This window comes from Myotis lucifugus, unplaced genomic scaffold, assembly GCF_000147115.1.
Source record: "Myotis lucifugus unplaced genomic scaffold, Myoluc2.0 scaffold_4, whole genome shotgun sequence".
NCBI classification, from domain to species: domain Eukaryota; kingdom Metazoa; phylum Chordata; class Mammalia; order Chiroptera; family Vespertilionidae; genus Myotis; species Myotis lucifugus.
In genome coordinates this window covers 18,497,999-18,525,516 of record NW_005871052.1, presented here as the reverse complement: position 1 = coordinate 18,525,516, position 27,518 = coordinate 18,497,999, and positions in this window count along the sequence as shown.

Here is a 27,518-nt window from a genome sequence, read left to right as displayed (position 1 = left end):
TTCCCTACCATTTGTCTCTAGATCAATCTATTCTTATTCATCAAATTATGTTAATCATTATATCCCACATATGAGTGAGATCATGTACTATTTATCTTTCTCTGACTGGCTTATTTCACTTAGCATAATGTTATTCAGTTCCACCCATGTTGTTGCAAATGTTAAAAGTTCCTTCTTTTTTATAGCAGCATAGTATTTCACTGTGTAGATGTACCACAGTTTTTTAATCCACTCATCTGCTGATGGACACTTAGGCTGTTTCCAAATTTTAGCTATTGTAAATTGTGATGCTATGAACATAGGGGTGCACATATCCTTTCTGATTGGTGTTTCTAATTCTTGGGATATAGTCCAAGGAGTGGAATTACTGGGTCAAATGGTAGTTCCATTTTTAACTTTTTGAGGAAACGCAATACTGTCCTCCACAGTGGCTGCACCAGTCTGCATTCCCACCAGCAGTGCAGGAGGGTTTCTTTTTCTCCACATCCATGCCAGCACTTGTCCTTTGTTGATTTGTTGATGATAGCCATTCTGACAGGTGTGAGATGGTATCTCACTGTTGTTTTGATTTGTATCTCTCAGATGATTAGTGATTTTGAACATGTTTTCATATGTCTATTGGCCGTCTGTATGTCCTCTTTTGAAAAGTGACTATTTAGATCCTTTGATGATTTTTGATTGGATTGTTTCTATTACTTTGGTTAAGATGTATGAGTACCCTATAAATACTGAAGATTAGGCCCTTATCAAATATAACATTGGCAAATATGTTCTCCCATGTAGTGGTCTTTCTGTTTGTTGTTTTTTTTGATGGTTTCTTTTGCTGTGCAGGAAGCTTTTTTACTTTGATGTAGTCCCATTTGTTTATTTTCTCCTTAGTCTCCATTGCCATAGAAGCTGTGTCTGTAAAGATATTGCTGCAACATATGTCTGCTATTTTGCTGCCTATGGAGTCTTGTAGGATTTTTATGGTTTCCCATCATAAGTTTAAGTCTTTTATCCATTTTGAGTTTGTTTTTGTGTATGGTGTAAGTTGGTGATCTAGTTTCATTTTTTTGCAGGTATGTGTCCAAATTTCCCAACACTATTTATTAAAGAGACTGTTTTGACTCCATTGTATGCTCTTGCCTCCTTTGTCAAATATTAATTGAGCATAATAGCTTGGGTCAATTTCTGGGTTCTCTGTTCTGTTCCATTGATCTATATGTCTGTTCTTGTGCCAGTACCGGGCAGTTTTGAGAACCGTGGCTTTGTAATATAGCTAGATATATGGTATTGTGATCCCTCCAACTTTGTTCTTTCTCAGGATTGATCTGGCTATTCAGGGTCTTTTTTTATTCTAGATGAATTTTTGGAGAGTTTGATCTAGAACTTTGAAATATGCCCTTCATATTTTAATGGGGATTGCATTGAATCTATAGATTGCTTTAGGTAGTATGGACATTTTAATGATGTTGATGGTACAAATACATGAACATGGTATGTTCTTCCATTTCTTTATGTCTTCCTCTATCTCTTTTTTCAATGTCCTATAGTTTTCCAAGTACAGGTCTTTTATATCCTTAGTTTAGTTTATTCCTAGGTATCTTAATTTTTTGTGTGTGTGCAATGGTAAATGGGATTTTTTTTCATTTCTCTTTCTGTGAGTTTATTATTGGTGTATTAAAAGGCCATAGATTTCTGGGAGGTAATTTTGTATCCTGCTGCATTGCCAAATTCATTTATTAGGTCTAGTAGTTTATTGATGGAGTCTTTGGGGTTTTCTATGTATAGTATCATGTTATCTGCAAATAAGGACAGTTTTACTTCTTCTTTTCCAATTTGGATGCGTTTTATTTCTTCTTCTTCTTCTCTGATCTCTATGGATAGTATTTCTAGTACTATGTTGAACAGGAGTGGTGAAAGTGGGCATCCTTGTCTTGTTCCTGTTCTTAAGGGAAATGAGATTAATTTTTTCCCATTGAGTATGATGTTGGCTGTAGGTTTGTTTTATAGGGCTTTTATTATGTTGAGGTCTGATCCCTCTATTCTCACTTTGCTGAGAGTTTTTATCAAGAGAGGGTGTTGGATTTTGTCAAATGCTTTTTCTGCATCAGTTGATATGATTATGTGATTTTTGTCTCTCAGATTTTATGTGATGTATCAATTTATTTATTTATGAATATTGTACCATTCTTGCATCCCCAGAATAAATCCTACTTGGTCATGGTGTATGATCTTTCTAATGTATTGCTGAATCCGATTTACTAGGATTTTGTTGAGGATATTAGCATCTATGTCCATCAAGGATATTGGCCAGTAGTTCTCTATTTTTGTGGTGTCTTTATCTGGTTTTGGGATTAGGGTAATGCTGGCTTCATAGAAAGAGCTTGGAAGTATGCCTTCCTCTTGAATTTTTTGAAATAGTCTGAGGAGGATAGGTTTTAGTTCTTTGAATGTTTAGTAGAACTCTCCTGTATAGCCATCCAGACCAGTGCTTTTGTTTGCTGGAAGATTTCTGATCACTGTTTCAATTTCTTTGGTAGTTATCAGCCTATTCAGGTTTTTTTATTTTCTTGGTTGGGTTTTTGAGCTTCTATTTTTCTAAGAATCTGTCCATTTCATCTAGGTTGTAGAATTTGTTGGAATAGAGTTGTTCATAGTATTTTTTCATAATTATTTGTATTTCAGTGGGATCGGTTGTTACTTCACCTCTTTCATTTCTGATTTTGTTTATTTGGGTCTTCTCTCTTTGCTTCTTGGTGAGCCTGGCTAGAGGTTTATCAATCTTGCTTGTCCTTTCAAAGAACTGGCTCTTTGTTTTGTTGAATATATATATATATATATATATATATATATATATATATATATAGTCTCTATGGCATTTATCTCCTCTCTTATCTTTATTATTTCCTTCCTTCTGCTTACACTGGGCTTTTCTTGTTGCTCTATTTCTATCTCTTTGTGTTGTAGGGTTAGATAATTTATTACCATTGTTTCTTGTTTTTTGAGATTGGCTTGTAGAGCTATGAACTTCCCTCTCAAGACTGCTTTCACTGTGTCTCATAGATTTTGGATTGTTGTGTTTTCATATTCGTTTGCTTCCATGATGCTTTTAATTTCTTCTTTGATCTCTTTGGTCACCCAGTCATTGTTTAATAGCTTGCTATTCAGCCTCCAGCTATTTGATTTTTTATTGTATTTAATTTCTAGTTTTATGCTATTGTGATCTGAGAAGACGCTTGATATAATTTCTATCTTCTTGAGTTTGAAGAGACTTTGCCTGTGTCCCAATTTGTGGTCTATCTTTGAAAAAGACTCCTGTGCACTTGAGAAGAATATATATTCTGTGGCTTTGGGGTGAAATGTTTGGAAGATGTCAATGAATTCTATCTGATCTAATGAATCATTTAGAATTAATGTTTCTTTGCTGATTTTTTGTTTTGAGGATTTGTCCTGTGGTGTTAGAGGGGTATTAAAGTCCCCTACTAAGATTGTATTGATGTCAATCTCTCCCTTGATATCCTCCAGAAGTTTTTTTTTTATGTATTTGGGTGTTCCTATATTGGGTGCATATATGTTTACCAGAGTTATATCTTCTTGTCGAATTTCTCCCTTTAGTCTTATGAAGTGGCCTTCCTTATCTCTTGTTATGACCTTCACATTGAGGTCTAATTTGTCAGATGTAAGTATTGCTACCCCACCTTTGCATGACTTTGTATATTTCATTCCATTCCTTTTTGGCCTGATGTGTTTCTGTTGAGAAATCAGTTGCTAGTCTTATGGGGTATCCTCTGTAGGAAACTTTCTGTCTCTCTCTGGCAGCCTTTAAGATTCTTCCTTTCTCGTTGGTGTTTGGCAATTTAATTACAATGTGTCTTGGTTGTCGGTCTTTTGGCGTTCATCTTGTTTGGGACTCTGTGAGCTTCTTGGATTTGTTTGAGTTTTTTCCTTCCCTATATCAGGGAAGTTTTCTGTCATTATTTCTTCAAACAGGTTTTCTATTCCTTGCTCAATTTCCTCTCTTTCTGACACCCCTATTATGTGGATGTTGTTTCATTTCGTGTTGTCCCAAAGTTCCCTTGGGCTCTGCTCCTCTTTTTAAAGTTTTTTTTCTAGATGCTGCTCTGCTTGGGTATTTTTTCTTACCTTGTCTTCTAGCTCACCGATGTGGTCCTCTGCTTCTTCTAGTCTACTGTTGATGTTTTCTATTATGCTCTTTATTGCAGCTATGTCATTATTCATTTCTTCTTGGTTTTTCCTCATTTCCTCTTGGTTCTTACAAATGTTGTTGAATTTGTCTTCCATCCTTTTCAGCGACCTTATGACCATTGCTCTGAATTCTTTCTTTGACATGTTGCTTGCCTCTATTTTGGTTATTTCCTTTTCTGGTGATTCCTTCTTTTCTATTATATGTGGGCTGTTTCTTTGTCTCCCCATGATTGCTTCTCTCTTGGTGTCTGGTTATGTAGCTCTCTCTCTCCTGCATTTACTTGAAGGCACAAAATATAACACAACAAGACACAATGCACAGGGTACCAAACACAAATGTATTCATGATAGTAATAACCCCAAATAAAGGTGACCACCAGAGAAAAGAGAATTACAGGATATAAAAGAGTGCAAAAATGATAATGAGGAGAGGAAAAAATGTAAGAGAGGAAAGAAACAGAAGAGAAAGAAGGTGGGGAAATATATGTATATGGGGATAAAACTCCAATAAAAAAACAACTAATCCAAAAAAATGAAAAAAAACAAATAACAAACACCCAGATGAATCTGAGGAAGCAGAGCTTTTTTCCAGAAGTTAAGGTCAAGAAATTGAATGGATGGGGAAATACCCACGATTCAGTATAGAGGAGGTGGAAAGAGAATGAGTGTATAAGAATAAAAGTAAAAAAAACCCAAAAAACTAAATATAAAGAAGAATATAAATATATATACATTAAAGTATATATGCAAAAGAAAAAAAACATATATGTATATATATATGATTTTCCCCTTCTTTAATCTACCTATGTATTTGTTTACTATTGGAAGAGGAGAATAGAGAGTAGATAATCTTGAGTTTGTGATTGGAATTAGTTAAGCTATTAGTAGGAGAAGAGAATAAGTGAGGAGAGGAAAAACAGAAGTAAAAAAAAAAAAAACCCCACAAATAAAAAAACAAAAAAAAAAACCAAAAAAAACACAACAAAAAGAACCAAAAACAAACAAGCAATAAAAACCAAACTAATCAATAATCAAACAAACAACAAGATAGATAGAAAGAAAAGGGCAAAAAAATAGAAGAAAAAGAACATTTAGATAGTTAAGAAAGAGATGAAGGAGGTGTGTATGGACTTGGAGCAAGGGAGCAGAAATTAGATATATGAGTAAAATCAATTTTTAACAGGGAGTAAAGAGAAAGGATAGAGAAAAAACTAAAGCAGGAACAGGGTAAGAGAAATAGAATAAAAGAAGAAAGTGAGGAAGAGAGCATTGGCATAAAGGAAAAATTGAGTGTAAAATAATGCTAAAGGAAAAATAAAAATAGAATGTAGAACACTAATCCTTAAATAAAATAAAATAAAATAAAGAAAAAATAAAATAAAAGTTTAAAAACGTAAAATAATCGTAGTAATAATAATAATTTAAAATAAACGTATATTAGAAAAGGTAAAATCAAGTGAGAAAAAAAATTTAGTTTCTTAAGTAAAAGATAAAAAATAAAAATATGAAGTAGTGAAGGTCATTCACTTCCTCTACTGTTCTGCTTGGCAGATATGTTTTTTGTCAGGTAGATCGCACAATATTGAAGTTCCCTGCGCTCCACCACTCCTCTATGTCATAAGCCACCACCCTGTTTTCTTTTTTTCTAATCTGAATAGAGTTTTATTTATTTAAAATCTCATTTCATGAATGCACATTTATAGGGCAAACTAGAACAATCAATTGCATAAACAACTGTCCTCACATAATAGGTAGTTTCTACTTGAAATAAAAACCCAAGTGACAGTAATAAGTACAGGCACATATAGTAGCATATATCAAACAGCTTAGATGAAAGATGGCATGTCCTGAAAAAGTTTCTGGTGATTGAAAAAATTGGCCCAAGACAAAGACATTGATGTCAGAAGATGTATGTGAAGAGTTCAAATGCAATGTTAAAAAGCAAAAGTAGTAACATATGTACTATATTAAGTAAATAAAACCTTAATTACTAAAATGAATAATGAAATGAGAGTATCCCTCTGCTCATATTGGTTTATTTTCAAACTAAAGACAAAGTTTTAGTTTCAGCTTCTATACTGTTATAAAATTAATATAAATTTTGTTTATACTATTATATAATCCTAGTCAGAGCCATGGAGTTATCAATTCCCACTTCACCTTTGTGTCATTGAACCTCTGGTTTCTGGTCAGTGTTTGAAGTGTTTCATATATTTGGCTTCTTCCTCCCACTACTTGTTTTATTCATCATCTTCCTCCTCTTCCTCCTCCTCCTCCTCTTCCTCCTCCTCCTCCTCCTCCTCCTCCTCCTCCTCTCTTCCCCCTCCTCCTCTTCTCCTCTTTTTCCCCTCCTTTCTCTGGGGCAGCCTCTTCTGGAGGCTTCTCTTCTGGAGGCTTTTCTGTGGGCTCTGCTTTTGAAGCTTTACAAAGGATGCATGTGGCAATACTGACAACTGCTAATATTATGAGAAAAAGTATTAAGAATGATAAATATTGTCTAAGATCTTTTCATGTTTGACAGGATGGCCAGTGATGGAACTTCTACCATCTGTTGGCTGTTCATCAGGTGGCAAACCAGGGGGACCACTGTCCACACTACCCACATCTCCTAAGGATTTGCAGTTAAGGGGTGCAAGCCAGACCTACAATGGCAGTGCTTCAAATTGTTGCAAACTCCTTTCCGATCACACATTGCTTGTACATCTCAGTCATACTTGAGCACATCATCATCAGTGCGGGATGCATTTACACAGATTTTCCCTTTGGAAGAAGTAATGCCATATTTCACATTTCCTCCATCATCTTTATCAGCAGTGTCATAGAAATCCGTGGCCCAGCAGTAGTTGTCAGCAGAAGGAATCTGGATCACTGTATGATAGGGCACAACCCTGTTTTCAAATAGTCAGGAGCTCTTTGTTTCTCAGTCTGCCTTTAGTTGTATTTACACAAGAGTCAATTTCTTATAAAACCCCTGGGTGGCAGTGTTTCTGTATTGATATCCGGTGCTAAAATGCCCTCCCATACCCAGTGGTTAGATTGTTTTCCCTGCAGCACTCAGTACTGGGTTGGGTGGACAGACTGCCCTAGAGCTGGTTTTCTGCTTGTCTCTCCCCACTCTGAAACCCAGGTTCCACAAAAACAGCTTTCCCCTGCAGTCTCGGTGAGTGTTTTTTAATTGGAAGATCCTATGTACTGGACTTAGCATTCAAAAGCAAGGATTTAAAAACACAAAGAAGAAAATAAAAAAGCCACAAGACATGGGCAGACTCGCGTCTTTTTCCCCTGGCAGTATGCAGCCAGTATACTGGTAGAATTTCTGGCTGCCTTTCTGGACCCAGCCCTGCTGTGGGTTAATTTCTATAGTCCCTTTCTGCCAGCATCCCTGTGGACCCCCTTCCACATTCAAGGGCTACACTGACCCCAGCAGCCACGGATTTTGTGGGGCGCAGTCTTCCTCTGAGACTTCAGTTCTCACTGCATGCGTTTCCTGCATGTTTCTCCCTCCAGCTTGGATCCCAGATCTCACCTTTCCCTAGGCCAGTGGTTCTCAACGTTCTGGCCCTTTAAATACAGTTCCTCATGTTGTGACCCAACCATAAAATTATTTTTGTTGCTACTTCATAACTTTAATGTTGCTACTGTTATGAATCATAATGTAAATATCTGATATGCAGGATGGTCTTAGGTGACCCCTGTGAAAGGGTCGTTCAACCGCCAAAGGGGTCGCGACCTACAGGTTGAGAACCGCTGCCCTAGGCGATATATAACCTGTGTTTAATTCGCCAATTCCGGGTGCATATTAATCAATTCAGCTCTTCCTTCTTTCTGCTCTGTGTGAAGGAGCTGGGCTCATCCGCGTATTCACGCCGCTTTGTGTCCTTCTGGACAGACTTTCTAGGCGCCCGTGGTCAGAGAGGCTGGAGTCTTGGTGTTCCTGGGTTTGCAGCTGAGGCAGCTCATCCCTGGGGGTTGTGGTTGTAAGGTCCTGGAAGGTATCTGAGATCCCTGTTGAAGGTAGGGCTGGGCTTTAGATCACCGCCACTCTCCCCTTCAAGATGGCATGGTCTCCACACAGAGCCGGCCACTCCAGGAGAGATTTCTGCAGCAGTAGAGGCTGCCAGGCCAGGGGTGCCCAGTCCAGCAGTCCCCAGCTATTCCTTGGAATATAACTGTTCCCTCATTCACAAATACAGACACTTCCCACACATCCATGCACTCTCCTTTTGTTCTTTTTTTTTTAATATATTTTATTGATTTTTTACAGAGAGGAAGGGAGAGAGATAGAGAGTTAGAAACATCGATGGGAAAGAAACATCGATCAGCTGCCTCCTGCACATCTCCTACTGGGAATGTGCCCACAACCCAGGTACATGCCCTTGACCGGAATCGAACCCGGGACCTTTCAGTCCGCAGGCCGACGCTCTATCCACTGAGCCAAACCGGTTTCGGCACTCTCCTTTTGTTCTTTCACTCACACACTATCTTGCAGCTTGCCGTCCTGTCAGCAGCCATCTTGGATCTCTCACTACCATCTGTACCAGTGTTTCTTAATCCACTCATCAGCTGATGGGCACTTAGGTGGTTTCCCAATCTTAGCTATTGTAAATTGCAATGATATGATCATAGGGGTGCATATATTCTTTCTGATTGGTGTTTCTTGTTTCATGGAATATATTCCTAGAAGTGGAATTACTGGATCAAATGGGAGTTCCATTTTTAATTTTGTGAGGAAACTCCATATTTTTTACCACAGAGGCTGCACCAGTGTGCATTCCCACCAGCAGTGCAGGAGGGTTCCTTTTTCTCCACATTCTCGCCAGCACTTGTTTGTTGATTTGTCGATGATAGCCATTCTGACAGGTGTGAGGTAGTACACATTGTCATTTTGCTTTGCATCTGTCAAATGATTAGTGAATTTGAGCATTTTTACATATGCCTCTTGGTCTTCCGTATGCCCACTTTGCCCATGTTTTTATTGGATTGTTTATCTTCCTTTTATAAAGTTGTATGAGTTCCCTATAAATTTTGGAGATTAAACCCTTATCAGATGTAACATTGGCATATATGTTCTCCCATGCAATGGGATCTTTGTTATTGTTTTGATGGTTTCTTTTGCTTTGCAGAAGAATATAATTTTGATGTAGTTCCATTTGTTTATTTTCTCCTTAGTTTCCATTGTCCTAGAAGCTGTATCAGTCAAGATATTGTTAGGAGATATGTCTGATATTTTTCTGCCTAGGGATTCTTCTAAGATTTTTATTGTTTCCCGTTTTACATTTACGTCTTCTATCTATTTTGAGTTTATGTTTGCTGTTGGTGTAAGTTGGTGGTCTAGTTTCATTTTTTTGCATGTATCTGTCAAATTTCCCCAACACCACTTATTGAAGAGAGTGTCTTGACTCCATTGTATGCTCTTTCCTCCTTTGTCAAATATTAATTGAGTATAATGGCTTGGGTTGATTTCTGAGTTCTCTGTTCTGTTCCATTGGTCTATATGTCTATTCTTGTGCCAGTACCAGGCTGTTTGAGTACAGTGGCTTTGTAATATAGCTTGATATCTGGTATTGTGATCCCTCCAACTTTGCTCTTTTACAGAATTGCTGCAAAAATTTGGTTCCTTTTTTATTCCATATAAATTTTTGGGGAGTGTGCTTTTGGTCTGAGAACTATGCTGTTGGTATTTTAATGCAAATTGCTTTGAATCTATAGATTGATTTGGGTAGTATGGACATTATAAGGATGTTGATTCTACCAATCCATGAACACAGTATATTCTTCCACTTGTTTATATCTTCCTCTATTTCTTTTTTCAGCTTCCTGTAGTTTTCTGAATACAGGTCTTTTTCTTCCTTAGTTAATTTTATTTCTATGTATCTTAATTTTTTGTTACAATGGTAAATGGGATTGTTTTGTTGTTGTCGTTCAGTTTCTCTTCCTGTGAGTTTGTTATTGTTGTATAAAAATGCCATAGATTTCTGGATGCTAATTATGTATCCTGCTACGTTGTCAAATTCATTTATTAAATATAGTAGTTTTGGGTGGAGTCTTTAGAATTTTCTATGTACAATATCATTTCATGTGCAAATAATGACCATTTTACTTCTTCTTTTCCAATTTGGATGCCTTTTATTTCTTCTTCTTATCTGATTGCTATTGCTAGCATTTACAGTACTATGTTGAAAAGGAGTGTTGAAAGTGTGCATCCCTCTCTTGTTCCTGTTCACAGGGAAATGGTTTTAGTTTTCACACATTCAGTATGATGGTGGCATTAGGTTTGTCATGTAAGACTTTTATTATGTTGAGGTATGATCCCTTTATTCCACTTTGCTGAGAGTTTTCATCAATAAAAAGTGTTGGATTTTGTCAAATGCTTTTCTTGCATCAATTTTTGATATCATGTGATTTTTCTCTTTCAATTTTGTTTATATGATGTATCATGTTTATTGATTTGTGGATATTGTATCAGCCTTGCCTCACCAGAATAAATCCCACTTGGTCATGGTGTATGATCTTTTTAATGTATTGCTAGATGAAATTTGCTAATATTTTGTTGAGAAATTTAGCATCTATGTTCAATATATATATTGGCCTGTAATTCTCTTTCTTTGTACTGTCATTATCTGATTATCAGATTAAGGTAATGCTGGCTTCATAGAAAGATCCGTGAAGTGTTCCTCTTGTTTTCTTTTTGTTTGTTTGTTTTTGGGTGTTTGGTTGTTGTTTTTTTTGAATAGTCTGAGGAAGGTAGGTGTTAGATCTTCTTTGAATTGTTTGGGAAAACTCTCTTGTGAAGCCATCCTGACCAAGACTTTTGTTTGCTGGAAGTTTCATTGTATTTTTTTTAAATTACTGCTTCGATTTCATCAGTAGTTATAGGTCTATTCAGTTTTTTTTTTTTATTCTTGCTGACTGTGTTTTGGAAGATTGTATTTTTCTAGCAATATGTTCATTTCATCTTCATTGTTAGTTTGTTGGAATAGAGTTGTTCAATGTATTTTATTTTTTACAATACTTTGTATGTCTGTTGGTTCCATTGTTATTTCACCTCTTTCATTTGTGATTTTGTTTTTTTGGGTCCTCTCTCTTTATTTTTTGGTGAGCCAGGCTCGAGGTGTATCAATCTTGTTTATCCATTCAAATAACTAGCTTTTTGTTCTTTTGATTTTTTTTTTTGGTCTCTATGTCATTTATTTCTGCATTGGTCTTTATTATTTCCTATCTTCTTCTTATTCTCCACTTTTCTTGTGGCTCTCTTTCTAAGTCTTTAACCTGTAGGGTTAGATAATTGTTACCAGTTTTTCTTTCTTTTTTTTTTCTTTCTCTTTTTTAAGTTAGGCATGTTCACTTCATTCTTACACATTGTATAATAGCATGCTACTTAACCTTTTGTTTTTTATTGTTGCTGATGGTTTTTATTGTAGTTGATTTCTAGTTTTATGCCATTGTTATCTCAGTGGGTGCTTGATATGATTTAAGTCTTTTTGAATTTGTAGAGACTTAGCCTGTGTCCTAATATGTGGTCTATATTTGAAAATGTTCCATGAGCACTTAAGAAGAATGTATATTCTGTAGCTTTTGGATGAAATGTTTTGAACATGTCTATTAATTCCATCTGATATAGTGAGCCATTTAGGACTGCTGTTTCCTTGTTAATTTTCTTCTAGATTTATCCAGTGAAGTCAATGGGGTTTTAAAGTTCCTTACTCTGATTGTATTGCTGTCAATCTCTCTTTGATATCTTCTAGAAATTTTTCTTATGTATTTGGGTGGTTCTGTATTGGGTGCATATTTTTTTTAGATGTATAACCTCTTGTTTATTGATCTCTTTAGCATTATGAAGTGGCCTTCCTGGTCTCTTGGTATGGCCTTCACTTTGAGGTCTATTTTGTCAGATATAAGTACTGCTTCCCCAGCTTTTTTTTTTCTTTTCCATTTTCCTTAAAAATATTTTTTTATCCCTTCACTTTCATTCTGCATGTGTCCTTTGTTTTGAGGTGGGTCTCAGGTAGACAGCATATATATGGGTCATGTTTTCTTATCCATTCAGCCACTGTATGTCTTTTGATTGGAGCATTTAATCCATTTACATTTAAGGTTATTATTGATATGTATTTGCTTGTTACCATCTCTATTTTTTATGCCTGTGTTCCTTCTTTCTTTTGTATTTCTTCTTTTTACAGAAGTCCCTTTAGCATTTCTTGCATTGCTGGCTTGCTCCTAATAAACTCCCTTAGCTCATTTTTGTCTGTAAAGCTCCTGATTTCCCTTTCAATTTTAAATGACAGCCTTGCTGGATAAAGTATTCTTGGATTCAGTTCCTTGCTTTGCATTACTTTGTATAATGCATTTCATTCCCTTCTGGCCTGATGTGTTTCTGTTGAGAAGTCAGTTGATAGTCTAATGGGAGATCCCTTGTAGGTAACTTTCTGTTTCTCTCTTGCAGCCCTTAACATTCTTTCTTTGTTATTAAAGTTTGCCATTTTAATTATGAGGTGTCTTGGTGTTAGTCTTTTTGGGTTCATCTTATTTTGGACTCTCTATGCTTGTTTGACTTTCACCACCCCAAGTCTATTCCTTACTCAGCTTCTTCTCCTTCTGGCACTACTATTATGCAGATGTTGCTTTATTTTATGTTGTCTCAAAGCTTTCTTAAATTCTCCTGCTTTTTAAATTTTTTCCATTGCTGTTCATGTTGGGTACATTTTTTTTTCTACCCTTTCTTCTAACTCTCTGATTAAGTCCTCTGCTTCTAGTCTACTGGTGAAGCCTTCCATCATGTTCTTTATTGCTGCTATGTCATTCTTCATTTCCTCTTGATTCCTATGGATGGTGAATTTAATACCAGAAGTTTGAGCATCTTTATAACCATTACTCTGAATTCTTTGAGAAAATGTCTGTCTCCATTTCATTTTTTTTTTTTGCGATCACTTCTTTTCTTTCCTTTGGGAATTGTTTTTTTGTCTCCCCATTTTTGCTGTCCCTTTGTATTTGTTCCTATGTAATATGAGTTGTTCTCTCTTTATGGTGGTGGGCAACCTGATGAGTTCTGAGAGGTTGAAGCCCCTAGTGGTCCAATGGTCTGGGCCTCCATGGCCCAGTGGCTGGGTCTGCCTTGAGTTTCATGCCTTTATTGTCTCTTCTTAAGTTTTACTCCCTTCCCCCATAAGTCTGGTTCCTTAGTTGTCCATTGATGATGCTTGGGGTTGGCAGGGGTGTGTGCAAAGTTCCTCTGGTGTATGACTCCCTGTGAGGTCCCAGAGTCCTCTGGCATGCAATTCACTGCACAGAGCCAGCACCCATGGTAGAGTGGCACCCTAAGTCCATCTGGGACACACTTGTAGCACTGTCCTGTGGCTAGTTCAGGGCACTGGGTACCTCTGCTTTGCATGATTAGCATGGTCCTGGGCTGTGCTGAGTGCCTCCATCTCTCACCATCAGCACAGAGTTCACGATTCCTTATTGATTCAGCTACCCTGTGTCTTTTGATAGGGGCATCTAAGCTTTTTACATTTAAGGTTATTGTTGATAGGTATTTATTTGATGCCTTATTTCTTTATACCTATGTTCCTCTTTCTCGCTCTTCTTCTTATTCTTAAAGGAGTCTCTTTAACATTTCTTTCAATTCTGTTTTGTTCATAATATATTTCATCCTTTATTTTTTTCTGGATATCTCATTATTTTGCCTTCAATTTTAAATTATAGCTTTTCTAGATAGGATAATATTGGATTCAGTCATGCTTTTTAATATTTTGAAGACTTCATGACAATTCCTTCTGACCTGACTTAATTTAATTAGAAATCAGTCTTATGGGAACTCCCTTGTTCTGTCTCTGTTTTTCTGCCTTTAAGATACTCTTTTTGTTTTAAACCTTTGTCATTTTATTTAGAATGTGTTTTGGTGTTGGGCTCTTTGTGTTCATCTTGATTGGGATTCTTTGTGGTTCCTGTACTTGTGTGAGATTTTCCTTCACCAGGTTAAGGAGGTTTTCTGTCATAATTTTTCAAACATTTTTTTCCCCTTGCTCACTTTCTACTTCTTCTGGTATCTCTATAATGCAGATTTTGTTACATTTTATGTTGTCTTAAAGTTCCTTTAAAACACCCTCATTCTTTTTTATTATTTTTCTTTTTGCTACTCTGATTGGGTGTTTTTTAAAATCTTTATTATTAAGTGTATTACAAATGTCCCCCTCCCCCCCTATTGCTCCCCTCAACCGGTTCCCACACAACTCCAGGCCTTCACCACCCTATTGTTTGTGTCCATAGGTAATTCATATATGCATATAAGTTCTTTCATTAGACTCTTCCTGCCCCCCTACTTTCCTCTAAGATTTGTCAGTCTGTTCCATGTCCCCATGCCTCTGGTTCTATTTTATTTATCAGTTTATTTTGTACAATAGTTTCCTTGTTCATTTATTTTTATTTTTAGATTCAATTGTTGATAGACACATATTTATTGCCATTTTATTTTGTTCATATTTTGAATTTCTTCTTCTTCTTCTTCTCCTCCTCCTCTTCCTCCTCCTCCTCCTCCTCCTCTTCTTCTCCTTCTTCTCCTTCTTCTTCTTCATTGTTGTCTTCAAGAACACCCTTCAACATTTCATGTAATACTGATTTGGTAATGAACTCCTTTGGCTTTTTCTTATCTGTAAAGCTCTTTATCTGACCTTCAATTCTAAATGATAGCTTTGATGGGTAGAGTAATCTTGGTTACAGGTACTTGCTATTCATCACTTTGAATATTTCTTGCCCCCCCCCCCCCCCCGCAGCTTGGAAAGTTTCTGTTAAGAAATCAGCTGACAGTCATATGGGCTCTCCTTTGTAGGTAACTAACTGCTCTTCTCTTTCTGCTTTTAATATCTCTCTTTGTCTTTAACCTTTGGTATTTCAATTATGATGTGTCTTGGTATGGGCCTCTTTGGGTTCCTCTTGTTTGGGACTCTCTGCACTTCCTAGACTTGTATGTCTACTTCTTTCACCAGTTAGGCAAAGTTTTCTGTCATTATTTCTTCAAATAGGTTTTCAATATCTTGCTCACTTTTCTTCTTCTGGTACCTCCATGATGCAAATATTGGTATGATTGAAGTTGTGCCAGAGCTCCTTATGCTATCTTCATATTTCCGGATTATTTTTTCTTTTGCTCTACTGATTAGATGATATTTTTTCCTCATATTACAAATTGCTGATTTGATTATAAGCATCCTCTACTCTACTGTTGATTCCCTGTAAATTTTTCTTCATTTCAGTTAGTATATCCCTTGCTTCTGACTGGTCATTTTTCGTATCTTTGATGATCTCATAAATTTTCTTAAAATATTCTCACTAAAATCATTGAAATTCTGACTAAGTCCTTTGACGTTCTCATTAAGATTCTTGAGCAGCCTACAACCATTATTTTTAACTCTGTATCTATAGTTTGATTGCTTCCATTTCATTTTTGTTTTCTTTTTCTGGAGGTATAATCTGTTATTTCATTTGTAAGATGTTTCTTTGTCACTGCACTTTGGCTGTTTCCCTGTGTTTGTTTCTATGTATTAAGTAGAGCTTCTTTGTCTCCTGGAATTGGTAGAGTGGCTTTGTGTAGGTGTCCTGTAGGGCCCAATGGCTCAGCCTTCCTATTCTCCTGAGCTGGGCACATTCAGTGAGCCCCTTTGTGGGCTGTGTTCAGTATCTTGTTGTAGTTAATTCTTGACCACTGTTGGTGTCACTGGGAGAAATTGACCCCAGCCCAACTGTCTGTGAGAGTCAGTTTTGACTACAGTGGAAGAAATGCTATGCAGGAGACACCCCTATGGAGCAGGACTTGCTTCAGTGGGGCTTTGGTGCTCACTGAGTCTATGGAAAACAGTGCGGAGTTTCCTCAAAAAATTTTAAAAAATTTAAAAAATGGACCTTCCATTTGACCCAGTGATCCCACTTCTAGGAATATATCCTAAGAAGCCTAAAACACCAATCAGAAATAATATATGCATCCTTATCTTCATAGCAGTGTTATTCACAATGGCTAAGTACTTTGTCCTATTGCTTTTTCTACTTGAAAATTCCCAAGTGCCCATCAGTAGATGAATGGATTAAATAACTGTGGTATATGTACACAATGGAATACTATGCAGCTATAAAAAATAACAGCATGGATGGACCTGAGCAAAATAAGCTAGTCAGAGAAAGATAAGTACCCCAAGATCTCACTCATATTTGGGGTCTAATGAACAAAATAAACTATTGAAAAAATAGATCTAGACATAGAAACATGGAACAGACTGACAAATTTCAGAGGGGAGGCAGGAATGGGTGTGTGGGTTGAGAAAGATTAACCAGGGAACTTTTATGCATGTATGCATAGTCCATGGACATTGACAATAGTGTGGTGAAGACCTGGGGGTGGGCAGGTGGAAGGTGGAGAGGGTCAATGAGGAAAAACACAGAAGGAAGTCTGTAATACTTTCAAAAATTAAGATCAATTAAATAACAAACAACAAAAAAGTTCCCTAACCTGGATAAGGACAAATTCACACAAGTTCAGGAAGTACAGAGAGTCCCAATCAAGATGAACAAAAAAGACCCATGCCAAGACACATCTTAAATAAAATGGCAAACTTTAAAGATTGAGAGAGAGAGAGAGAGAGAGAGAGAGAGAGAGATCTACATCAAAGTTCCCAAATAACTGTCAGCAGATTTCTCCACAGGAATACTTCAGGCCAGAAGGTATTGGCCTGAAGTATTCAAAGGAATGAAAAATACAGACATGAATCAATGACTACTATATCCAGAAAGGCTATCATTTAAAATTGAAGGCAAAGGAAGTTTCCCAGACCAAAAAACCCCAAAACACTAAGGAAGTTAAATACCAATAAACCAGCATTTCAGGATAGGTTATAGGGTCTGCTCTAAGAAGAAAAAGAAATAGAGACAAAGAGAAACACTGGCATAAAAAAAGTGGCAATAAATAAGTACCTGTCAATAATAACCTTAAGTGTAAATGGATTAAATGCTCCAGTGAAAAGACAAAGGGTATCTGAATGGATAAAGAACACATGAGCCATACATATGCTTTCTACAAAATACCCACCTCAGAACAAAACATTTACACAGACTGAAAGTGAAGGGTTGGAAAAAATATTGCATGCAAATGGAGACAAATAAAAGAGCTGGAATAGCAATATTTATGTCTGACAAAATAGCATTCAAAACACAGGCCAAAAAGAGACAAAGAAGTTCACTACATAATAGTAAAAGGATCAGTCCAACAAGAGGGCATTACCATGGTATACATAAATACACCCAATATAGGAGCACATAAATGAATATATTTTTTTTAAAAAAACACCTCTTGGTGAACTATAAGGGAGAGATTGAGAGCAATCTAGTCATAATAGGAACTTTACTACCCCACTGTCATCACTGGATAGATCTTCTAGATAAAAAAATCAACAAGGAAACAGTGACCTTAAATGACATACCTGAATAGATGGATTTAATTGATGTTATCAGAACATTTCACCTCAAAGCAGAAGATTCTGCATTCTTTTGAAGTGCTTGTGGAACATTCATAAAGATTGATTACATGTTACTACATAAAATAAGTGTTAAATTTGAGAAATTAGAAATCATACCAAGGATCTTCCCGGATCACAATGGCATTGAAATACAAATAACCTACAATAAAAACACTCAAAAACATTCCAACAGATACAGTCTAAATAGCATGTAATTAAATAAGTAATGGGTTACCAATGAGATCAAGGAAGAAATAAAAAAATTCTGGAAACAAATGAAAATGAAGAAACAACAACCTGAAATTAATAGAACACAGAGAAAAGCAATCCTGAAAGTGAAGTTCATAGAATTAGCGGCCTACCACAAAAAGTAAGAAAAATATCAAATAAACAATCTCACCCTAACACCTAAAAGAACTAGTAAAAACAACAAGAAAAGCCCAGAGTAAGTAGAAGGAAGGAAATAGTGAAAGTAAGAGTGGAAATAAATGACACAGAGACAGAAAGAAAGAAAGAAAGAAAGAAAGAAAGAAAGAAAGAAAGATCAATGAAACCAAAAGCTGGTCCTTCAAAAAGATATAAACAAGATTAATGAGTCTTGGATCATACACCATGACCAAGTAGGATTTATCCCAGGAATGCAAGGATGGTACAACATCCGTAAATCAATAAACGTAATACATCACATAAACAAATTGAAAGAAAAAAACCACATGGTCATATTTTTGATGCAGAAAAAGCATTTGACAAAATCCAACACCCATTTTTAATAAAAACTCTCAGCAAGGTGGGAATAGAAGGATCATACCTCAACATAATAAAAGCCATATATGACAGGCCCACAACCAACATCATACTCAATGGACAGAAACTAACACCATTTCCCCTAAGAACAGGAACAAGACAGGGATGCCCACTCTCACCACTCCTGTTCAACATAGTCCTGGAAGTATTAGCCATTGCAATTAGACAAGAAGAAGAAATAAAAGGCATCCAAATTGGAAAAGAGGAAGTAAAACTGTCCTTATTTGCAGACGACATGATATTATACATACAAAACCCTAGAGACTCCATCAAAAAACTACTAGACTTAATGCATGAATTTGGCAATGTAGCAGGATACAAAATTAACCCCAAGAAATCTGAGGCATTTCTATACACCAATAGTGAACTTGCAGAAAGAGAGATTATAAAAACAATCCCATTTACCATCACACCAAAAAAATTAATATACCTAGGAATAAACTTAACTAAAGAGGTAAAAGACCTCTACTCAGAAAACTACAGGACGTTGAAAAAAGAGATAGAGGAAGACATAAACAGATGGAAGAACATACCATGTTCTTGGATTGGTAGAATCAACATCATCAAAATGTCCATACTACCCAAAGCAATCTATAAATTCAAAGCACTTCCCATTAAAATACCAATGGCCTACTTCAAAGATCTAGAACGAACTCTCCAAAAATTCATCTGGAATAAAAAAAGACCCCGAATAGCTGGGGCGATCCTGAGAAAGAACAAAGTAGGTGGGATCTCAATACCAGATATCAAGCTGTATTACAAAGCCACTGTTCTCAAAACTGCCTGGTACTGGCACAAGAACAGACATATAGATCAATGGAATAGAATAGAGACCCCAGAAATCGGCCCGAACCAATATGCTCAATTAATATTTGACAAAGGAGGCAAGAACATACAATGGAGCCAAGATAGTCTCTTCAACAAATGGTGTCGGGAAAATTGGATAGATGCATGCAAAAAAATGAAACTAGACCACCAACTTACACCATACACAAAAATAAACTCAAAATGGATAAAGGACTTAAATGTACCACAGGAAACCATAAAAATTCTAGAAGAATCCAAAGGCAACAAAATCTCAGACATATGCCAAAGCAATTTCTTCACTGATACAGCTCCTAGGGCAGTTGAAACTAAAGAGAAAATGAACAAATGGGACTACATCAAAATAAAAAGCTTCTGCACAGCAAAAGAAACCATCAACAAAAAAACAAGAAAACCCACTGCGTGGGAAAACATATTTGCCAACGTCATATCTGATAAGGGCCTAATCTCCAAAATTTATAGGGAACTCATACAACTTAACAAAAAGAAGATAAACAATCCAATCAAAAAATGGGCAAAGGATCTACATAGACACCTTTCAAAAGAGGACATCCAGAAAGCCAAGAGACATATGAAAACATGCTCAAAGTCACTAATCATCCGAGAGATGCAAATCAAAACAACAATGAGGTACCATCTCACACCTGTCAGGCTGGCTATCATCAACAAATCAACAAACGACAAGTGCTGGAGAGGATGTGGAGAAAAAGGAACACTTGTGCACTGCTGGTGGGAATGCAGACTGGTGCAGCCACTATGGAAGACAGTATGGAGTTTCCTCAAAAAGCTGGAAATGGAACTTCCATTTGACCCTGTGATCCCACTTCTAGCAATATATCCCAAGAAACCAGAAACACCAATCAGAAAGGATATATGCACCCAGATGTTCATAGCAGCACAATTCACCATAGCTAAGATCTGGAAACAGCCTAAGTGCCCATCAGTAGATGAATGGATTAGAAAACTGTGGTACATCTACACGATGGAATACTATGCTGCTGTAAAAAAGAAGGAACTCTTACCATTTGCAACAGCATGGATGGAACTGGAGAGCATTATGCTAAGTGAAATAAGCCAGTCAATGAAGGAAAAATACCACATGATCTTACTCATTCATGGATAATAAAGACCATTAAAACTTTTGAACAATAATAGATACAGAGGCAGAGCTGCCTCAAACTGATTGTCAAACTGCATTGGGAAGGCCAGAGAGGGTTGGGGGGCAGAAGGGAGGGGAGTAAGAGATCAACCGAAGGACTTGTATGCATGCATATAAGCATAACTAATGGACATAAGACACTGGGGGGTAAGGGAGGGCAGGGGATTGTCAAGGGCGGGGGGTGGGGGAAGGACACATATGTAATACCCTTTGTAATACTTATTATAATATTTTTTTTAAAAAAAGAATAAAAAAAAGATTAATGAGTCTTTAACCAGACTCATCAAGACAAAAGTAGAAAGGGCCAAAATTAATAATATCAGAAATACCACAATTTGTCAAAAAATTGGAGAACTTGGACAAAGTATGGCAATTCCTAGTCTGGCCAGCATGTCTCAGTGGTTGACTGTCAACCCATAAACCAGGATGTCAGGGCACATGACCATGTTTTGGGCTCCATTCTCAGTGTTGGGTGGGCAGGGGGCAGCTGGTCAATGATTCTGTCTCATCATTGATGTTTCTATCTCTCTCTCTGTCCCTTTCCTTTCCTCTATGAAATCAATAAAAATATATTTTAAAAATGACATTCCTAGAAACATACAATTTTCCAAAACTGAATCAGAAAGAATCAGACAACTGGAATAGACCAATAACAACTAATGAAACTGAAATAGTAATAATAAATAAATAAATAAATAAATAAATAAATAAATAAATAACCTAAGTGTAAAAGTTAAAGAAAAATAGTAAAGGGAGACTGCACCATCTTGAAGGGGACAGTGGCTGTTATTGGAAGCATATAAATCCAGGGACACTGCAACCACGACACCCAGGGACCAACTACGAACCCAAGAACACCAGATCTCAAGCAACACGAATATGTGGACCCGGATGGCCCTGCTCTTCCTCATGGAAAGGTCAGATTCCACCTAGGGAAAGGTGAGGTCTGAAATCCAGGTTGGAGAGAGGAACACACGTGGGGGAAGTCTGCGCCCCACAAAATCAGTGGCCTTGGGGGCCAGCGTTATCCTCAAATGTAGAAGGGGATCTGCAGGGCTGCTGGCAGAAGGGAACTCTAAAAATCAGCCCATAGCTGGACTGGGCTCAAAAAGGCAGCCTCAGATTTTACCAGGGTGTCAGCTGCTTAGTGCAAGGAGAAAAAGAACCTGCAGAAGAGAACTGCTTCCAGAACTGGATGGTAAAAGTTGCGAGCTCGCACACTTACTCTGGCTCCTTTTTTTTCTCTTTAAATCCTTGATTTTGATTACTAAACCCAATACATAGGATCACCCAATTGGGGACACTCACATAGACTGCAGGGGAAAGTTGTTTTTGTGGAACCTGGGGATCAAGGCGGGTAGTAACGATCAGGGAACCAGCTCTGGGGCAGTCGATTCTCCCAAACCAGTATTAATTGTGACAGGGAAAACAAAACCTAAATACTGGCTAGAAAGGACTTATAACCCCGGAGGTCAATCCAGAAACACTGCCACCCAGGGGCTGAATCACAAATTGACTCTTCTGTAAACACAAATAAAGGCAGTCTGGGAAACAAAGAAATACTGCCTGCTTTAAAATCAGGACTGTGGTTTACAAGGCGGAGGAGCAGTGTATCACAGGGAACTTCAATACTGTCCTGACTACCTGACAGGAAAAAGGTGTGCCAAACAGAAGAGTAGAGAAAGTGAATGACCTTCACTACTGCACATTTTTATTTTTTCACCTTTTACTTAAGAAACTAATTTTTTTTCTTTTTTTCATCACTTGATTTTACCTTTTGAATTATTATATTTTTTATTTTTTAATTAGTATTATTGCTACTACTATTGTAACCTTTTTTTTAAAGTGTCATTTTATTTTCTCTTTATATTATTTTGGGATTAATGTTCTACATTCTATTTTCATTTTTCCTTTAGCATCATTTTACTCTATATCAACTTTACCTTTATGCCAATGCTCCATACCTTACTTTTCCCCTTTTGTTGTCCTGTTCTCTTACTCTATTCCTGCGTTAGATTTTCCCTATTCCTTCTTTCTACCACCTGTTAAAAATTCATCCTACTTGTAAATCTAATTTTCGATCCCCTGCTCCAAGTCCATACACACCTCTCTCTTCGCTTTTTTAACTATCAAATTTTTTTCTCTCTTCCTTTTTTTGGTTTTGTTTTGTTTTTTAATGTTGTTATTATTTTTGTTTTATTTTCTTTGTACAATGTTTTTTGTTTTGTTTTGTTTTGCCTTGCTTTCTCTCTGTCCTATTGTTCTTGTTTGCTTGATTGTTGATTAGATTGTTTTTTTGCTTTTTTTGAGATTGTTTCCCCTTTTTTGTTTTATTTTTGTCTTTATTTTTTGCTTCTGTTTTTCCTCTCCTCTCTTGTTATTAGTTGTTGTTTGTAGTTTACATTCAACTCTGGGTGTTTGCTGTTTGCATTTTTTGGGATTAGTTGTTGTTCTACTGGAGCTTTCCCCCCATATAAATAGTCCCCCCCACACACTTCTTGTTTATTCTCTTTCTTCTCTAACTTACTTTTTTTTCCTTTTCTCAATATCATTATTGCACTTTTTTTTTTCTTTTCTTATCCCCTAATTCTCTTTTCTCAGGTGGTCACCTTTATTTGGGGTTATTAGTATTGTGAATACATTTGTGTTCAGTGCCTTGTGCATTGTGCCTTGTTGTGTTGTATTGTATGCCTTTAAATCAATGCAGGAGAAAGAGCAAGCTACATAACCATACACCTGGAGAAGAGAGATCATGGGGAGACAAAGAAACAGCCCGCAAATGAAAGAAAAAGATGCATCACCAGAAAAGGAAGTAAACGAAAAGGAGGCAAGCAAAATGTCAGAGAAAGAACTCAGAGAAATGGCCATAAGTTGGATGAAAAGAATGGAAGACAAATTCAACAATATGCGTAAGAACAAAGAGGAAATGAAGAACCAAGAAGAAATGGAAAATGAAATCACTGCATTAAAGAGCTCAATAAAAAGCATCAACAGTAGACTAGAAGAAGCAGAGGACTGCATCAATGAGCTAAGAGACAATGTAGGAAAAAATACCCAAGCAGAGCAGCATCAAGAAAAAAAACTTAAAAAACAGGAGGAGAGCCTAAGGGAACTTTGGGACATGAAACGAAAAAATATCCGCAAAATAGGGGTGCCAGAAGGAGAGGAAACTGAGCACGGAATAGAAAACCTGTTTGAAAAAATAATGACAGAAAACTTCCCTGATATAGGGGGAAAAAAAACAACAGCTCACACAGATCCAAGATGCTCACAGAGTCCCAAACAAAATGAACCCCAAAAGACCGATGCCAAGGCACATAATAATAAAATTGGGAAACACGAATGACAAAGTAAGAATCTTAAAAGTGGCCAGAGAGAGACAGAAAGTTACCTGCAAAGGATTCCCCATCAGACTAGCAACTGATTTCTCAACACAAACACATCAGGAAAGAAGGAAATGGAATGAAATATACAAAGTCATGCAAAGGAAGGGTCTGAATCCAATAATACTGTACCCAGCAAGCCTATCAATCAAAATTGAGGGTGAAATAAGGAGTTTCACAGACAAAAAAGGACTAAGGCTGTTTATTACCACCAAACCAGCAATGCAAGAAATGCTAATGGTTCTGCTGTAAAAAGAAGAAATAGGAAATGAAGAAGGAACACAGGCATAAAGAATAAAAATGGTGACAAGTACCTATCAATAATAACTTTAAATGTTAATGGATTAAATTCCCCAATCAAAAGACATAGGGTAGCTGGGTGGATAAGAAAACATGACCCATATATCTGCTGTCAACAGGAAACATACCTCAGAAAAAAGGACTCACACAGACAGACGGTGAAGGGATAAAAAAAAAGATTTTTCAGGTGAATGGAAATGAAAAAAAAATGGGGGTAGCAATACTTATATCAGAAAAATTAGATCACAAAGTGAAGGACATAACAAGAGATAAGGAAGGCCACTTCATAATACTAAAGGGACCAATCCAACAAGAAAATATAACTCTGGCAAACATATACACACTGAATATAGGAGCACCCGAATACATAAAAAAAAAAAAAACTTTTGGAGATTATCAAGGGAGAGATTGATACAAATACAGTCATAGTAGGGGACTTTAATACCCCACTATCACCATTGGACAAATCATCTAAACAAAAAATCTGCAAAGAAACATCAATCCTAAATGATGCACTAGATAAGATGAAATTAATTGACATCTTCAGAACATTTCACCCCAAAGCCACAGAATATGCATTCTTCTCAAGTGCACATGGGTCATTTTCAAAGATAGACCACATATTGGGTCACATTCAAAGCCTCTTCAAATCAAGAAGATAGAAATCGCCGAATCGGTTTGGCTCAGTGGATAAAGCGTCGGCCTGCGGACGGAAAGGTCCCAGGTTCGATTCTGGTCAAGGGCATGTACCTTGGTTGTTGGCACATCCCCAGTAGGGGGTGTGCAGGAGGCAGCTGATCGATGCTTCTCTCTCATCGATGTTTCTAACTCTCTATCTCTCTCCCTTCCTCTCTGTAAAAAATCAATAAAATATATTTTTTAAAAAAGATAGAAATCATATCAAGCACTATCTGAGACCACAATGATATAAAACTAGAAATCAACTACAATAAAAACAATAAAAAATAAACACCTGGAGGCTAAATAGCATGCTATTAAACAATGACTGGGTTACCAGAGAGATTAAAGAAGAAATAAAAAGCATCATGGTAACAAACAACAATGAAAACAAAACAATACAAAATTTATGGGACTCAGTGAAAGCATTCTTAAGAGGGAAGTTCATAGCCCCACAGGCCTGCCTCAAAAAAGAAGAAACAATGGTAATAATTTATCGAACCCTACGACTCAAAAAGTTAGAAAGACAGCAACAAGAAAAGCCCAGCATAAGCAGAAGGAAGGAGATAATAAAGATCAGAGCGAAGATAAACGACAAAGAGACCAAAAAAACAATACAAAAGATCAACAAAACTAAGAGCTGTTTCTTTGAAAGGATAAACAAGATTGATGAACCTCTAGCCAGGCTCACCAAGAAGCAAAGAGAGAGGACCCAAATAATCAACATCAGAAATGAAAGAGGTGAAGTAACAACCGATCCCACAGAAATACAAATGATTATGAAAAAATACTATGAAAAACTCTATTCCAACAAAATGGACAACCTAGATGAAATGGACAGATTCTTAGAAAAATAGAAGCTCCAAAAACTCAACCAAGAAGAGTCAAAAAACTTGAATAGGTCAATAACTACTGAAGAAATTGAAACAGTGATCAGAAATCTTCCAGCAAACAAAAGCCCTGGTCCAGATGGCTTTATAGGGGAGTTCTACCAAGCATTCAAAGAACTAAAACCTATCCTCCTCAGACTATTACAAAAAATTCAAGAGAAAGGCACACTTCCAAGCTCTTTCTATGAAGCCAGCATTACCCTAATCCCAAAACCAGATAAAGATACCACAAAAATAGAGAACTATAGGCCAATATCCTTGATGAACATAGATGCTAAAATCCTCAACAAAATCTTAGCAAATCGGATTCAACAATACATTAGAAAGATGACCAACTGGGATTGCATTCTTGCATTCCAGGGATGCAAGAATGGTTCAATATCCGCAAATCAATTAATGTGATACATCACATAAACAAACTGAGAGAGAAAAATCACATAATCATATCAATTGCTGCAGAAAAAGCATTTGACAAAATCCAACACCCTTTATTTATAAAAACTCCCAGCAAGGTGGGAATAGAGGGATCAGACCACAACATAATAAAAGCTTTATATGACAAACCTACAGCCAACATCATACTCAATGGGCAAAAACTAAATCCATTTCCCCTACGAACAGGAACAAGACAAGGATGCCCACTTTCACCACTCCTGTTCAACATAGTACTAGAAGTAATAGCCATAGCGATCAGACAAGAAGAAAAAATAAAAAGAATCCAAATTGGAAAAGAAGAAGTAAAACTGTCCTTATTTGCAAATGACATGATATTGTACATAGAAAAACCCAAAGACTCAATAAAAAAACTACTAGACCTAATAAATGAATTTGGCAATGTAACAGGATATAAAATTAACACCCAGAAATCTATGGCCTCTTTATACACCAATAATGAATTCACAGAAAGAGAAATGAAAAAAAAAATCCCATTTACCATTGCACCAAAAATGTTAAGATACCTAGGAGTAAACTTAACCAAGGACGTAAAAGATCTGTACTCGGAAAATTATAAGACATTGAAAAAAGAGATAGAGGAAGACATAATCAAATGGAAGAACATATCATGTTCATGGATTGGTAGAATCAACATCTTTAAAATGTCCATACTACCTAAAGCAGTGGTCAGCAAACCGCGGCTCGCAAGCCACATGCGGCTCTTTGTCCCAGTGGCATGGGCCACGAAGTTTCAATTGCACTGTACGTGCATGCCCACACATGGTATTTTGTAGAAGAGCCACACTCAAGGGGCTAGTTTGCTGAACCTGACCTAAAGCAATCTATAGATTCAATGCAATACCTATTAAAATACCAATGGCATATTTCAAAGATCTAGAACAAACTCTCCAAAAATTCATCTGGAATAAAAAAAGACCCCAAATAGCCACAGCTATCCTGAGAAAGAAGAACAAAGTTGGAGGGATCACAATACCAGACATCAAACTATACTGCCTGATACTGACAAAAGAACAGACCTATAGATCAATGGAACAGAATAGAGGAACCAAAAATTGACCCAGCCATTATACTCAATTAATGTTTGACAAAGGAGGCAAGAGCATGCATTGCAGTCAATACAGCCTTTTTAATAAATGGTGCTGGGAAATTTGGTCAGATACATGCAAAAAAAAAATGAAACTAGATCACGAATTTACACCAAACACAAAAACAAACTCAAAATTGCTAAAGGACTTGAATGTAAGATGGGAAACCATAAAAATCCTACAATAGTCCATCGTCAGCAATAGTGCAGACATATGTCATAGCAATATCTTTACAGGCATAGATTGTAGGG